The sequence below is a fragment of the Camelus bactrianus genome, chromosome 14 (genome assembly GCF_048773025.1).
Source record: "Camelus bactrianus isolate YW-2024 breed Bactrian camel chromosome 14, ASM4877302v1, whole genome shotgun sequence".
NCBI classification, from domain to species: Eukaryota; Metazoa; Chordata; class Mammalia; order Artiodactyla; family Camelidae; genus Camelus; species Camelus bactrianus.
In genome coordinates, this window is record NC_133552.1 from 21,003,599 (window position 1) to 21,019,660 (window position 16,062).

General features: G+C 45.6%; 1 long non-coding RNA gene across 1 annotated transcript; it reads right to left on the bottom strand.

The window, feature by feature from the left end:
• Positions 1-945: 945 nt before the first annotated feature.
• LOC123613761 (uncharacterized) lies at positions 946-11,658 on the bottom strand. The gene is made up of 3 exons (XR_006721189.2): positions 11,377-11,658; positions 9,393-9,555; positions 946-1,149 (listed from the first exon to the last, which is right to left on the bottom strand). It is a non-coding gene; the product is annotated as an uncharacterized LOC123613761 (long non-coding RNA).
• Between the last annotated feature and the right edge of the window lie 4,404 nt (positions 11,659-16,062).

The following is a 16,062-nucleotide window of genomic DNA, read 5'->3' on the forward strand; positions in this document are numbered from 1 at the left end:
GAGGGCACCTTTCTCCAGGGAAATTTTATGGCCTGCTTTTAGGCAGACAGGAAGAGGTTGCGGAGCCCTCCCCAACATCTGCCACTTCTCAAGTGTCTTCAGCACAACGTCATCGATATGCCAGAATGGCAGATTTAGGGTGGCATGATCTGATCCCCTTCGGGGGGAACACTCTCCCTCCTGTCTTTCTCCTGCCTGCGACCACTCAGTCTGTCTTCACATCTCTGTGCAGGTCTGCTTCTTCCAGGAAGCCTTCCCTGACTGAACAAGCTGCAGCCTGGAAACTCTTAAGACAATAAACAGGAGCAATCGGAGGGCTCACCTTGTCTATTTGCCACATATCAGGGATCATCGTCCTTCCTTGCCTGATCTGATTGCCAACGTCTTAAGAACCATTATTTCATGTATTTCATCCGTTTTCTGTTACTTCAGGCCCACAAGAGAGTATTCCTCTCCCTGTTACTCCATCTTGATTAGAAGTTCAAGTGAGTTTTTTTAATTGACTACTACATTTTGAGAGTAAATATAAGGAGGCCAATCTCCTCTGGAAGCTCGATTTTCTAATTCAGTTCCAAGTCGAGAAAGTTGGGGGGAAACAGATATTGCAGACATTGAAAGTCACGTCCCCCCTACTTTCCAAGAACAAGATGTCATCTTGTGTTCACATGGGCACATCTGAAGACTGTTGTGAAATTGCCTTCTCTGAAGGTTCTAAAACCTCCTGATGGTTCCTTTTCCTTCCTTTGCAAAATCCCACTCAAATTCCAAGCAAAAGGACCTTTCCCTGAGTCATAGTTGTTAAGAGGACTAATCACTCTACCCAAACCTTAGCCTAACGCCCTCTGTATTTTTCCACAGGAATATAAATCTCAAGTAAATAAATAAATAACCAGATGATGCACACACAGAATAAATCTAGGTAAAGTATACACTTTAATTGGCGCCTTCTGAGGCAATACTAGCGCATGTTACAATTCCACCTTCTGCGTTTGGTTTTTCAGCTTTTATTCCCCGTGCTCCCATCTGCTCCTTGTTGGTCTCTCCTCTGCTTTTTTTCCTGGTTCTTCCTTCTCTCCTGCCTAGTCCTCAGAGAGGTCCCTGGGTGCACTCAACCCCAGCTCAGAGTTACTAGACAGCTTCGGACTCCACCTTACAAGCCAAAACAAAAGGCAAAGAAAATTAAAACTCACCTCGAACTGGATGGCTGACGTTTTTATTTTTAATATGCTAGCACTTTAGCTGCTTATTTTGGCTCAGGTTGAAAAATCAGCCTCTCGCAGAGACAAGAAAGATAAATAACGTTTGTGGCTGGAATACCATTTGCCCAATGTTTTACATCTGTACATGGAGTGAGCAATCCTCATGGAACGAAATCATACACCAACTTCCCTTTATCACCATCCTGTCAAGCTAGCTTTTCTGCTACCCTGGATGAAAACTCAGGCAGGTCTCAGGATTTTTCTGGCCCTCCAATGGGAAATCAGAATGCCCAGTATCTTATAGTAGTCAAAAGGCCAACTTCACCTAAAGGCCCAGTGACTACATTTCCCCACCAGCTCAGACTTGTTGTAGGCAGAAAGCCTAGAGCATAGAAGGAAGATATGATTACTTTATCTTTTTTCCTCATCTTTTTTCCAATTTTGCCCCTCCTACTCATCCTTCACCATCTTTCTAGCCATTGTTTCTGACCACTCCTGGGTCAATGGGTGGGGAGACGGGAGGAGGGAAGAGAAGTGGACATTAGAAGTTCCTCCTTGTCAGGTCCTGTCATAAACTCACTTTGCTCCCTCTGGAATGAGAAGGTGTTGAAAGCTGTCTTTGTCTCACGGGGCAGCCCTGGGTTCTTACTAAATATCCCCAATCAGCAGGACTCTCCTGCAGTCCCCTTGATAAGAACATGTGCACCCAGTTGGTCTAGATGTGGAAGAACACTAGAGACCAAGGAACGAAGTGGGAGCATGCTGTGCACATCTGAGGAACAGAAGGAAGCCCATTGGCTGGAGCACGGGGTGCAGGGGGAGGAGATGAGGGCAGGGAACAACAGGGCCTGGAGCATGTGGGTCTCACAAGCCAAGACCTGGACTTTATGTGGAGAGGATGCGAAGCCATGGGTGTTGACAAGAGGAGCGACATGATCTGACTTTGGCTTTAAAAGCATCACTCGGACTCTGGGTGGAGAATAGATTTGGGAGACAGGGAAAGTGGGAAAGGCTGAAAGTTTGGAGATGAACTAGGAGGCTTTGCAATAATCCAGGTGAGAAAAGATGTTGGCTTGGACCAGAGCGGAAGTGATGGAGGTAGTGAGAGGTGAATGCGGTATATTTTGAAGATAGAATCAACATAACCCATGAAAGGTTGGATCAGGAATGTAAAAGAGAGCATAGAATCAAAGCTGACTCCATAGTTCTTGGCCTTAACAAGGAGGAGGGAGTTTGCCTTAGGAAGAATGCATATTTGAGATAAAGATGGAATCAGGAGTTTGTTTGGACAGATTAATGTTAAGATAACATTAGATGGCCACTTGGCGAAGTCCAGCAGGCAGTTAAGGGTATGAGCCTGGAGTTCAGGGAGAGGGTCAGGCTAGAGATAGAAATCTTAGAGTCATCTGCATATTAATGCCATTTAAAGTCATGCGACTGAGTTGATCAAATGGAAATTAAAGTGGATAAAGAGAAGTCCAAGGGCTAAGCCATGGGGCCTCCAACCTTCAGACAAGGAGATACAGAGAACAGCAGAGATGCTGGAAGAGCAACCCTCAGGGGGAGAACCGGCAGCATTCCAGAAGCCAGGATGAGGTAAGCCTTCAGGAATGACCAGCTGTGTCAAATGTCGCTGAGGTCAAGAAGATGCATTGACCATTGCAATAGGGGGGTCGTTGGTGACCTTGACAATGGCTATTTTGGCAGAGGAGTGAAGACTGATTTAATTGTGACCAAAAGAGAATGGGAGGAGGAGAAGTGGAGACAGTGAGTGGGACAAATCTTTTGAGGACTTTTGTTCTAAATCAGAGAAAAGAGGCAGTGGCTGGAGGGAGATGTAGAGTCAATGAAGGTTTGGGGTTTGGTTGTGTTTGTGTTTTAACTATTTTATTTATTTATTTATTGTTTTGGGGTTTTTTGCTTGTTTTTGGTTTGGAGGGGAGGTAATTAGGTTTGTTTAGTTACTTATTTATCTTAACAGAGGTACTAGGGATTGAACCCAGGACCTTGTGCATGCTAAGCACACACTCTACCACTGAGCTAAACCCTCTCCTGGCAGTTGTGTTTGCTTTTAAGGTAGGAGACCTTAGAGCATGTTTGTGTATGTTAATCGGAACAATGCCAGAGAGAGGGGAGAGAACGCCCCTAGTGAAGTGCTTTAGGTGGACAAGAAAAGATTAGATCTACTGAACATCAGAGGGGCTGGTGCCAGATAATGGTCTAATTACAGGAAGGAGGGCAGAGTAAATGGACACCCATACGAGCAGGATGGTGGAGGAAGCATGTGGGCATGTTATTCATTTTCTCAGTGGAGTACAGAGCAAAGTCATCAGCAGAGAGGGAGGAAAGGGAAAGTGATTGGAGGAAAGAGGAGAAGGTGTGAAATAGCAGTTTAGGCGAGAGGAATATGGAGTCAGATTACCAGGCAAACCAAGGGCCAGCTTGAGTTATGGAGGTAACTGAAACCAGCCAGCCAGGGGGTATGTGTTTCTCCAGCCACTTCAGCAACCCCAGAGCAGGCATGGAGTAGGGACACCAACTTCAAAGAAACACAAATTAAGATAAAATACCATTTTTTAAAAAATTCTCTTCAACCACAAAGGTGTTTAAAATTATCCTCAAAGTGTTTCAGGGAAAAGTGAAGTAGAGACTCGCACACACATCTGGTAAGAGTGTAAACTGGTACAATTCACCTCAGAAATTATTCCCTGAGTCTTAAAAACATGCATTTTGCACTTCTAGGAGTCTATTGTAAGAAGACAATAAAAAGCTAAGGAAAATGTGCACAAAAATGTTTTGTATTGTTTACACTTGTGAAAAATTAGAAATAGTTAAATTACTAACATCAGGGGATGGGTAACAAAAATAACAGGATAACCATCTATGAGGCAGTAGCCTTCACTGAAACGGATGCTTACCAAGAGTCTTTAACAACATGAGAAAATCTTTAAGATATAAAGTTACGGCACTAAAATGGTCAAGGTAAAATGCATTTTTAAAAGTCACAGGGAATATGAAATGAATATCTGTACGTGTATGTATGACTGAAACATTGTGCTGTACACCAGAAATTGACACATTGTAACTGACTATACTTCAATTAAAAAAAAAAAAAAGAATATGCTTAATGCAGCCTGAAATTTTCTCCTCCTTTTTTCCCACCTCCCCTCCCCGTCCTTCCCCCTTCCCTCTCCCTCTCTTTCTCCCCCTTTTTCTCCTTCCTCTTTCCAAGCCCACTTCCAAAGCTGACCTGAACCTTCAGTAAAAGCCCTGAAACTGTCCAGCCACACAGCTTGGGGCTCAGAGATGCACCACAGTAGTAATTTGCATTCCAGTATCATACTTGCGTTGCTCACAAAAGTCAGCAGTTCTAGCCTCTGCTCTGAAACGTGGCTGTTAAGAGCACTTGACTTTAGGGTCACATAGCCCTGAGCGGACAGCTGTCTTCTCCTCTTACCTACCATGTGACCTTAGGCACAGTACTTAACCCCTCACTTTCCTCATGAGTAAAATGCGGACAATGACAGTAACTGCTTCCTAGGACTACTGTGGGTACGGCAAGATAAAATATGAGCACGCTTAGTCCAGTACCCGCCATACAGTCCATGCTCAATAAAGTGCACTATAATAACTTAATGTGGAAGATGTAAACTTTCAGTGGGAAGATACCCGATCCTGCTGAACTCAGAGGAGCAGGAATCCTGCATCGTAGAATCTCAGGTCTACAGTATTTGAAACGCTTGAAAGGCTGGTTCCCACCTCAGAGGTAAAAGGAAAGCATTTGGGCCAATTCGGAGTTAACCATTCCTGGGTACAAACATTATAACGGGGATTTCTGTGGTCTGAGCAGCACATGCAAAAACGCAGGTGTCTGTGGCCAGCGATCTTAAACATGAAACAATGATCACCCAGCAAGCAGCCAGAAACACCTGTTGGTGTCTCTTAGCCGTCACCACGTGGCACAAACCAGCTCTTTCCTTCTGCATCGTTGGGTGGATCGACCAACTTTCTCATGCGACAGGTTAAGATACTACTTGTCATCACAGCTCCACTTTCAAAATAAATTGTACCTTCTTTTGGTAAATTCAGTATATTTCTTAGTGCCCTTGATCCAGCTCAATAAAGAAGTGTGGCATGTTTACCCTGTGGCAGAGATCATGGGTATTTAAAAGGCAGAAAGAAAAAAAGAAAGAAGAAAGGGAGGGAGGGACGGAGGGAGAGGAGCAGAGAGAGAGAGAGAGAAAGAAGGAAGGAAAGGAAGGAAGGAAGGAGGCATTTTTTGAGTTCTTGCTATGATCAAACTATCTTATGGTTATTTATAAACCTCACTCTCTACTCTACTTTGTTTAAGGGTGGATTCAGAGAAAGACCATTTGTGGGACTAGGAGTAAGAGGGTAAAATGGGAACTACTAATGCTTCATGTAAGAAAAATGAGACCATTTCAGTGGCTCCTTCCTTCTTACAGACCTGTCATCCCTTATGGCCCCAAAGTCCCCTGCACCCTGACTGCAGAGGGAAGAGACGATGGAGAAAACCCACCCACTTCTTCAAAGCTCCCTCTCAGAAGCAACCCACCTCATCCTATTCCCATTCCACTGCAAGAGTTAACCACATGGCTACTCCTGGGTACCAGGGAAGCAGGCAAATGTAATCCTCATTCCTATTGGGACAGCAGCATTTCCTAAAAGCATAAATTTTTGGTAAATAGCTAGCTACATACATGTATGCATGTTCATACATCGTTATCTTTCTTTTTGCCGGTTTCCCTCATTCTGACCTGAGCTCTGTAAGAGCAGGAATTTGCTGAGTTCATTGTAGAATCCCCAGTGGTAGTGATGCTGGCACTGAACCTCAGAAGAGTTATCCAGGTGCAGAGGTCAGAGAAAGGCCATGCTGAGGCAGGGATGGGGCGTGAAAAGGCAGGACGTGTCAGGGCGTGGTGTGTTCGGAGAGCTGCATTTGCCTACTCTGGCAAGACAGACGAGTGGGGTCTGGGCCAGGGCACGGCATGAGCCTGGGGACAGGGTCCAGAATGGGCAGGGCACTGGCCTCAGGCTAAGGAGTAGAAATACATCCTTAAATACCACACAACTCAGAAATTACACTCTTAGGTATACCACACACACCAAAACAATTATGTCCACATAAAATATTCGTAATAGCTAGGGAGTAGAGAAAACCAAAATGTCCATCAATAAATGAATGGGCAAACAAAATGTGGTAAATCGATACAATGAAAGAGTATTCAGCCATAGAAAGAATGAGGTACTGATTCAGCCTACAATTTGGATGAATCTTGAAAACACGCTAAATGAAAGAAGCCAGACGCAAAAGATGATGCACTGTATGATTCCATTTATATGAAATGTGCAGAAGAGACAAATCCAAGGAGACATAAGTACACTAGTGGTTTCCAGGGATTGGAAAGAACGGGCAACGGGGAGAGAGTACTAATGGGTACAGGATTTTTTGGGGGGAGATGGCAATTGTCTGGCAACCAGTGGTGCTGGTTGCATAATCTGTGACTACACTAAAGACGACAGAATTGCGTGCTTTAAAATGGTGACCTCTGTAGTATGTGAATTATATCTCAATAAAGCTATTATTTTAAAAATTTATCCTTAAGAAAGCACGGAAGGGTTTTAAGCAGGTGGTGGTGATGTGGTCAGATGGGACGCTGATGGTTATGTTGACCATGGATTGAAGAGGATGGAGAACAGAGCATGGAGACTGGCAATCCCAGGGAATCCTAACAAGGAGCTGAACTAAGGCCCTGGAGTTAACACCCGCCAGGTGCGTTAACACTGAGTCAAAGGACAGGAAAAAATGGAGAAAGTGCAGAAACTACAGCTCTCCCGGTAAAACCTTGTCTCCTAAGCTGCGCCAGCAAAACATGCACAGAGCCAGGAAGTACCGAGCCTGCTTCATCCCACTCCATACACGAGGGTAGCTCGTGCCGCTCATGCTGCTGGCACCGAAATTCACCTCCAGGGAGTTGGTCTTTTCAGTACCAAACCATGCAGCAAGTTCCTGAGGTTCTCACCTCTGCCAACCTGGTATGGGCAACGCTGGCTGCTGGCTTTCTGGTTGACAATCTGGTCATTTTTCTTTTAAAGTCTTAATAAATAAATGCCCATATTGGAGATATGCATAGGATATTTGCATATCCTTGGAATGTCTCCCATTGAAGTGATGTTTGGAGAATTAGTAAGTGATGCAGGCAACAAATTCAACACCAGCCAAATTTGTGGCCCTGCCCTACACCAAACTCTATGACTCTGGGTTTCACAAATACCTACAGTGTGCCAGGGACCAAGGGATACAGAATGGATAGGAAAGTAGTCTATGTTCATAGGCTGGCAAGAGAATGACTGAGGCAGATGGGCGTGAGTTCATGGACCTGCGCTGATGGAGGGATGTGTGTGCACCAGCCTGGAGGGTGAGGAGACGTCACAGGAAGCTTCCAAGAGGGACAGCTTCTGGTCTGGGTGGACTCCACCGTCTGTGGGCCCCCAGGCTGGCCTTGCATCCACCAGGTCATGGGGTAACTTTCCCTGGGTGGGAAAACTCAGTGCGCAAGCAGAATGAAGAAGGCAAGGGAAAAGGAACGGGGATTACAGAGATGGACCAAACAAGAAGCCTTTTCAGAGAAAAAAAACCCTAGACTAGAGAACGGGAAAGTTCAATCAAAACCTTTGGATCAGGGGGTGGGTATAGCTCAGTGGTAGAGAGCAAGCTTGGCATGCACAAGGGCCTGGGTTCAATCCCCAGTACCTCTGTCAATGGGAAAAAAAAAAAAAAAAAGAGAGAGAGAGACAGAGAATGAAAGAAAAAATAAAAATAAAAAGGACCCCTAACAGCTTTAAAAAAAAAAAAAACTTTGGAAATTTGTTGGTATGAAGGGCCCCAAGAGAGACTCCTGGGCTGCTAAAAATGTTCCATACTTTGATTTGAATGCTGATTGCAGAATAGTGTGTGTATGTGTGTGTGTGTTTAAGATTACACCAACCTATAATGGAAAAGAATCTGAAAAAAAAATACATATATATATATATATATGTATATGTATAACTGAATTGCTTTGCTGTATACCTGAAACTAACATTGTAAACTGACTACACATCAATTAAAAATAAGAATAAAAAAAAATTGAAAAATAAAGTTAGAAGGAAAAAAAAGATCACACCAACCAAAAAACAAAACAAAACAAAACAAAACAAAACAACCCCTAGGCCTGCTACAATAACTGGACTTATTCATTATATTTTTTCAATAGCACAAAAAATGATTTGCCTTGTAGTTTCCATTTACAAATGTTTTCACCTGTGTGACCTCACTTCTTTCTCTTCACAAGCCTCCGCTTATTTAGGACACACGTTTTATGCCAGAAACCCAAATGGATTAAATAACTTGCCCAAAGTTCATCCACGTGGCAGCAAAGGCAGGCTTTGAATCAGTTCTCCCAGCTTGCATAATTCAGCTGTATTCCTGCTATCCTAAACTAGTTTAAAAATTGGGAGCTATTAATGCCATGTTCTAACTGCAGGTCACACCAAGAAGGACCAAGAAGTATCTCTTAGCTGCTTCTGCCATGAGCTCCTTCCAACTCAATTCATCCAAGCCTTGGTCAACCACATACCAGGCACAGATCAGCACCTGGGGACCTGGCTGGGGGACACCACCCACACCTTCACACAGCTCGTGGGCTAGTGGAGGAGACGGGTTGTGCACACCTGGTGATGGCCGAAGCCGAGTGTGAAACAGGTGCTGTGCTAGAGATACAAAAGGCCATGGGAAGGCAAGTGAGGCTGCCATGGTTTTCAGTTGGCATTAATTTCATCCCCAGTAAAACTGGCTGTCCCGGGGACTAAGATGGGTGGCTGCCAGACTGGCTGTCTGCATTGCTGGCTCCTGAAAAAGCTGGTTCTACATACTTCTCCGGGTAATTCCTGTGTCTTCTCTTTCCCACATATTCCCTGGGCCTGGCCTGGGAAGCAAGGGGAGCCCTGGAGCTTTGCTCGTCCGCCCCTTCTCTGGAAGTCACATGGTAACCATGGCAACACTGACACTGGTTCTGAGATTGTCAGGCATCAGCTGGAAGGTCAGTGCGCACACTGGGTCTGAAATCTCTGCCTGAGCAAAGTCCCAAGGAGCCCAACCTCTGAGCTTTGAGGGGCAGGAGGCCAACTCACCCAGATCTTTCCTGGGGGGACAGCTGGTGTGACAGGAAGAGCATGAGCTCAACCAAGGTGAGCCTAGATGAGGTCCAGCTCCACTGCTCAATGCTGCCAGGACCGAAGCCTCAGTCCCTCGTCCGCAGACCAGGGATGATGATGCCTGTCTTGTGGGGCTGCCCTGAAAATGTGATGAGAGTACCTGCATCAAATGCCTTGCACACGGTGCTGTAACAACTGGCATTGAATTCCTGCCACGAGGACACCTTTCAGAGCATGTCCTTAAGCTCTGGCCAGGATTCAATAAGTATTTCATTCACATAAACATCCTACTTTATGAAGCCCTCTTTGAAGATTACTTTACACCCCTTAAATGCTAGACTTGTCTATTTAAATCTCAGGACAGGATGTCTTTGCCTTTGGAAACCCCAGAGTGACCTCGGAGGCCACTGTGCACTGGAAAGTGTGCAGTTCCTGTGACAGTCCCCTCATTCCACAGCACAGATGAGATGCAGCTGAAATGGTGACATCAGGCGGTGCCTGGACCTGGTCCTCACTTTCTTCTTGCCCTCCAAACTCTGTGTACAGCCCAGCCGGGCAAGTGGAATTCAGTTTCCTAAAGTAGAACTGCTCTGGAGGCCTGCAGGGAGGACTGGAGAACTGGGAGGACCAGCCACAGTCGGGAAAAGCCTTACAAGGTCAAGGACCCACCTTCCTCCTTCACAAGGGGTCCTCCCTACACCCTTTCTGATGAATGACAATCTATCCTTTAAAAATGGAAGAGCCTCAGGTGACCCCCAACCCCAGCCATCCTGCACACTCACTACCAGTTTGGTGTGTCTAACTTAGCCCAGCATCTCCTGTCCATCCCTGGTGATATGGAAAGAGGTGACAGCATCCAGTTGCCTTTCAGTCTTTAAGGGAAGCAGGATCATGGGACCCCAGCCCTTGTATTTTCCAACCCCTCTATCTCCCCTCAGACCGTTTCCATGTTCCCTACATCTCTCTTAGATCATGCAGCCTCAGAAAACAAACATCTCAGCTCCAAGCAAAGGAACACGGGCCGGATGCCCATCATCTTAAGAGACAAAGCAGTGGTTGTCTAGCGCAGAGCCTTCATGATCAGGGGAAAATGCTAATCTGACCTTTCAGATAATGTTAGTGCAGCTGTCTCTTTTTCTTCCTGGGTGGGGCAAGGGGAACAGTTTTGCCTTTAAAAAACAGGATTTAATACGACGTGAAAAGAATTCTGGACCTCAGGATGTGGCTGGATTGAAAAGGCAGAATTCGCACAACGGAAAACATGTTACTTTGCTATCTCAGATCACGGATTAAAAACAGGTGTGTGCAGTCTGAAACACTGCATTCAGCAGCCTGCCAAGGAGAAGCAATCTCTTCACTTTCTCAAATGAGATTAAGAAATTAGAAAAGGATCCAGATTTTGTTTTGTCCTGTGTCCTGGGACCCACGGAGTCAGGGCCCTAGCCGGTTCCATGACCTCTCTGGGGACCAGCTCCAAGTGCAGCGGGCTGCCTCAGATCACAGTGACCTCTCTCCCAAGTGTTTTCTTCGGTCTGTGTTCTCTGCGGCTCCCTTGCCTGCCGGCTTTATGCTACTTCTCGTATCTGCACACGAGCAGTTGATAAGTGAATGTCTTTTTGGATGCAGCTAATCTCTCCATCAGTCCTCTATCACTTGAGATTATATTAGTTAATTATACTTTGGCTTTGGGGAGCTCATTTTCCCCCTGGTTACATTCAAGTCTCTGATTTCACCTTCCTAAAACTTCTTTGTCAAGGACACAATGTTTGGTCACTTAACTCCAGCATCAGCTTTCTTGTGTCTAAAATGAGGCAATTTGACTAGATGAGCTTTTTGTGTATCAGCCCAAAGGAAACACAGCCTGTCCCGGGCAGGGATGGGACAGGGCATCTGACACCAGCCCGCCTTCTGTTTGGAAGACATACTGCCAACCCTCCTTCCGGAATGACCCTGAACTTACTTGTAAGTTTCCTCTCCTTTGAGTCTGCTCACCCACCAAAAACTTCACTGCAGGATTCGTCCTGGTTCCCCAGTTCCTCTGTGGCTACCCCAGTTATCTCAGGAACAGATGCCACACTCCCATTTCCCTAAGCAGCCAGGCCCCTCACTCAGAATTCCTTCCAGAAGGCAGGGTGACTTTGCTGCTCCCCACCCCCCTCTCAGGGCTCCTTCCTGCAGCTCCAGGCTTACCCTCTAGTCCCCTTGACAAGGGAGAGGTCACGACGTGGTCCTGCCCCTCCCAGACCTGTTCTTGGCTGGGCGAGGGCTTCCTTTGGCTTAAGATCCACATCCAAACCCTGACTCTTCTGGTTCAGGACAGGCTTTGTCCCTGAGCCTAGGACCATGGGTCACACGCCTCCTGGGAGCACATGGGGTTGGGCCCTTCCGTTGTGATGCATGAAAATTCAATTACAAAGGTAATCTTGTTTTGAAATGTTGACAAGCAAGGACAAGTCCAGTGGAGGAAGGGCCAGTCCAGCCCGGGGAGTCAGACCAAGCTCTTACCAGCAGGCTAAGCTGGTGGGCCGCTCAACCCCAGACCCTCTGAGGGCCCTGCCATCTCCTACGGGTCTTCTAAGCCAGGGCCATGTCTTTGTCTCCCTCCTTCTGACTGATTCATGACACACATATATACGCACACACAGGCACGCATACACACACTCAAACACACGGTGCGCTGACGCCATGCTTTATGCACAGTCGGTCTCAGAAAATGTCACTGACTTTAGAACCCTTGAGTTCTCAGAAAAGGTAAATATCGTGTCAGGATCAGGGTCAGCCTCGCATCAGCTGTCTCCCTGGAGGGACTGGGAAGTCTTCCTCTTTCCCCTACTGCCAGTCATGGTGACTGAAGTTCCATCATTCGAGATTCATTCCTTTTGTCTTCAAAGGTCTCTCAGTCTTCAGAGACCCTATCTCTCCCAATGAACTACAAGCAGCTGGGGAAAGCACTGTTATGAGCCCCCAGCACCAATCGTGGCCCTTGATCAATTTTTCAGTTGTTTGATGCTAAGGAAGCCGAATTACCTAGAAAAATAGAGAAGACTGGGCTTTCCAGGCCGAGGGAACTGTGTGTGCAAAGGCCCTGTGGTGGCAAGGGGCCACCTAATCCTGCCATTGTGCATAATCCTTGCCCTTCAGTGAACTTTGAACTTGAAAGAAAATGTTCCCTTCTAAAAATATATTTCCCTTTCCCTTTCCCCTTCCACTTACCCTGGCCCTTAAGTCAATACCGAGCGACTCAGGGAAGGTGAACTGGGCAGGAGAAAGCCTTAAAAAAAAACAAGTTGCAGACAGCAGCTCTGACAGCCATTTCCTGTTTGGTGTCTCTCACCACAGACCTTCTTAGCCAAATAAATTAGCACAGGAAAACATTTGGGATTAGGGTGTGGAAGAAATGCATACTGAAAAAGCCAAAAATATCCCATCTGCTTCAGAGAAGAGCTGTAAGTCTGAGGGAGGGACCCAAGCCCACTCAGCTGTAGGAGCCAGAGACTTGCAGACGTTTCATCCCGCCTGTGTTTAACCTGGAGGAAGCTGAGCCCCAGGGAGGGGCCAGGATCCGTCACTGGCGGGGCTGAGGCTTGAAGCCCATCCCCTGACCCTTTGTCCTGGGTTCTGTCCCTGCCTCGCTCCCCCTGGGCCCTTCAGACCAGATTTGCTGGCTTTCTTCTATCAGACGAGGAACAATGGGGTTGGAGCTGCCTCTGTGACCACTGTAGGTGATGTTTTAATTTTTATATATACATTTTGGGGTTTTTTTGTTTTTGTTTTTTTGGGGGGAGTAATTAGGTTTATTGACTTATTTTTTATTTTTGCAGGAGGTACTGGGGATTGAACCCAGGACCTTATGCATGCTAAGCATGCACTCTACCACTGAGCTATCCCCTCCCCCCATGCTTAAGTTTGACTTGGGTACAGGAGCCCCACGTCCTTGTCTTGTGAGGAAGAGGAGGGGGAGGAAGAGTGCTCAAGGCTTTACAACTTTTACATCTGGTCCTCACAACGACCCCAGGAGATAAGGACTCATGTATCCGTTTTTTAAATGAGGAAACAGAACATCTGTGCCTGAAATCATCCAGATACAGAGTGAAGGTGGAATTTTAACCTGGTCGAGTTTGAAAGCCCCTTTCCCCACCCCTCCCACCCCAGGGGGATAATTCTGTGGAGGAACCTCCTGGGGGGCCCCAACATCAACTGGTTCTGGAGGCTGTCAGTAGACCACCCATCACCACCTGCTGCCTCTCAGCTCAGATGTGCCTTCTCACACGTGGGGCAGAAGTGCTATACAGCTGGCCTCAGCTCTAATTCCCCAAGAAGACGTGCCATCGGTGTCTCTGTCCCATCCCAGAGGCTGGCTGGTGTGTGAATATTTGAGCAGACACTTAGTCCTCTCCCTTTGGGTGTGTCTCATATTTTTTTGTTTTGTTTTATTTTAGCTATCCCTCCCCGAAGTTAGAACAGAAAATTCTCAGACTCAACAACATGCTAGTCACATCTGACCAGCTCCACATGCTCAGAAATCTGGTCTTGTTCTGTCCCAGAAAAGCCCACTGTCTGACATGCTACACGGGACAATCAAGCGGTTTGCAAAGCTGTGCTGTGGGCAGTCAGGTCTTGCAGGAGGTGGAAATCAATGGACCTCGCTGGAGCGAGATTACCTACAATGGCATTTGTTAAGGTGCATTCCAAGGAACACTAATATGTTGTGGATTATTGATAGCTTTTCAAGAAAAAGACAAAACAGATTTTTTGGCTGCAGGATTTCTCAAAGCCTTCAACATTCTGTGGCAGAGATGACTAGCTGTCCTCCAATTCTAATTTTCTTTGTCTTTCATTAGTAATAGAACTCTCAATTTTTAGCTGAGCACTTATCTGCCCAGCAAGAGGCTTTTTTCCCCAGCCTCCCTTGCAGCTGAGAATGGCCAACAGACTAAGATCTGGACAAGAGAACATGAGCAGAAGTGATTTGTGGCCCCTCTTCTCCTATCATTGAGAGAAAGAAGCCTGTGCTTAACTTGCCTTTTCTCCTTTGTGCTGGCTGGAATGTAAATGCGATGACAAGAGCAGGAGCAGCCACTTTGGACCAGAGAGCCATTCACTCAGCCCTGTACTGTTCACCTCTGGGCTGTTAGCAAGAAAGAAATTTCCATCTTGTTTAAACCACTATATTTGGGGTTCTCTGATCCATCAACTTAGACTGAACCCTAAGTAATTTATGTACTAAGGTGTGTAATAAATCTCTGAGGTACATGCATCACTTTTAAAGTACATACAACCTTAATTCCTTTTCCTCAAAACATCTCAGGAATGTGGTCCTTGAAATGCATCTTGGGAAACGCCGAAAACACTGTTTTCAAAGTTCCCTGAACCCCAAGCTGTGACTCAGCCCACAGCCTGCTGGTCCCTGGTTACTCATCCAACAGAGGTTAGAGCACAAACTACCCTCCCCTCAATATTTTTCTCAAAGAATCTACTTCTTGTCCCCAAACCACTGACCTTATCCTCACATCAGGCCACAAAGCTACATACCCTGCACATCTGACTTTGGGAGTCCAGGTTCCAGGAGACCATAAAGAAAGAGCTGCCAGATGCAGGCAGAACCCCAATTCCTGAAGAGACTAGTAATAAAAATTATAGTGACAATGAACAGCCACCAGTGTCCCAATGAAAAAAAAAAACCCTACATGGATGAACCTTGAAAAAAAGAAGCCAGACATAAAAGACCACACATGGTATGATTCCATTTACATGAAATATCCAAAATAGACAAATCCATAGTCGGAGAATTAGTGATGGTCATACAACTCTTTGAAATATACATACTACAGACCCCACTGAATTGTACACTTTAGAAGGATGAATGTTTGGGTATGTGAATTACATCTCAATAAAGAAATAAGGAAAATATTTGGGTTCAACCCAAAAGCTTTCCCAGAAACTTGGGGAAAAGAAAAACACTTTTTTTTTTTTAAAAAAGCCAGTTTAGTTTCCCAACACCCTAAAAAACAGATCAAATTAGTTGGTAGCTTTTCAAGATATACTTAAAATCCTGAGTAGATATGTTTTAACTTTGTGTTCTACAGAAACACAAGGATTAGAGTTTTTGTATGACTTGATTCTGACTATCAAAGTAGTGCCTGGCTATTTCAGAGGTTTCAAGGATAGAAAAGTATAGATAAGAAAATTACAAAGAAGAGGAGAGGGGACAGTTCAGTGGTAGGGCTCAGTGCTTAGCATGCATGAGGTCATGGGTTCAGTCCCCAGTACCTCCATTAAAAAATAATAAACTAACAAACAAACCTAATTACCCCCACCTCCAAAAAACCACAAACAACACCAACAAAGTAATAAAATTTTTTAAATGAAAGTTAAAAAAAAAAAGAATAGAAAGAAATTTTAAAAAAGAAAAGAAAATTATGGACTTTCCTGTTTCTATGCCTCTCCACATCCTCCACAAAAGGTAGATGGTGGAGGTAGGGGGTGGGGTCATTGGCTTCTACAAGTGAAGCCCACCTATGGGAGACCTTGCCTCTGGACCTTCTGGCTCCACTGAAGCCACCAGAACACTAGCATCCCGGCCAGTGCCATCAAACCTTCCTCAGCACACAGATCTTAGCACCATCATGTTTAAGTCCTCCAGCTG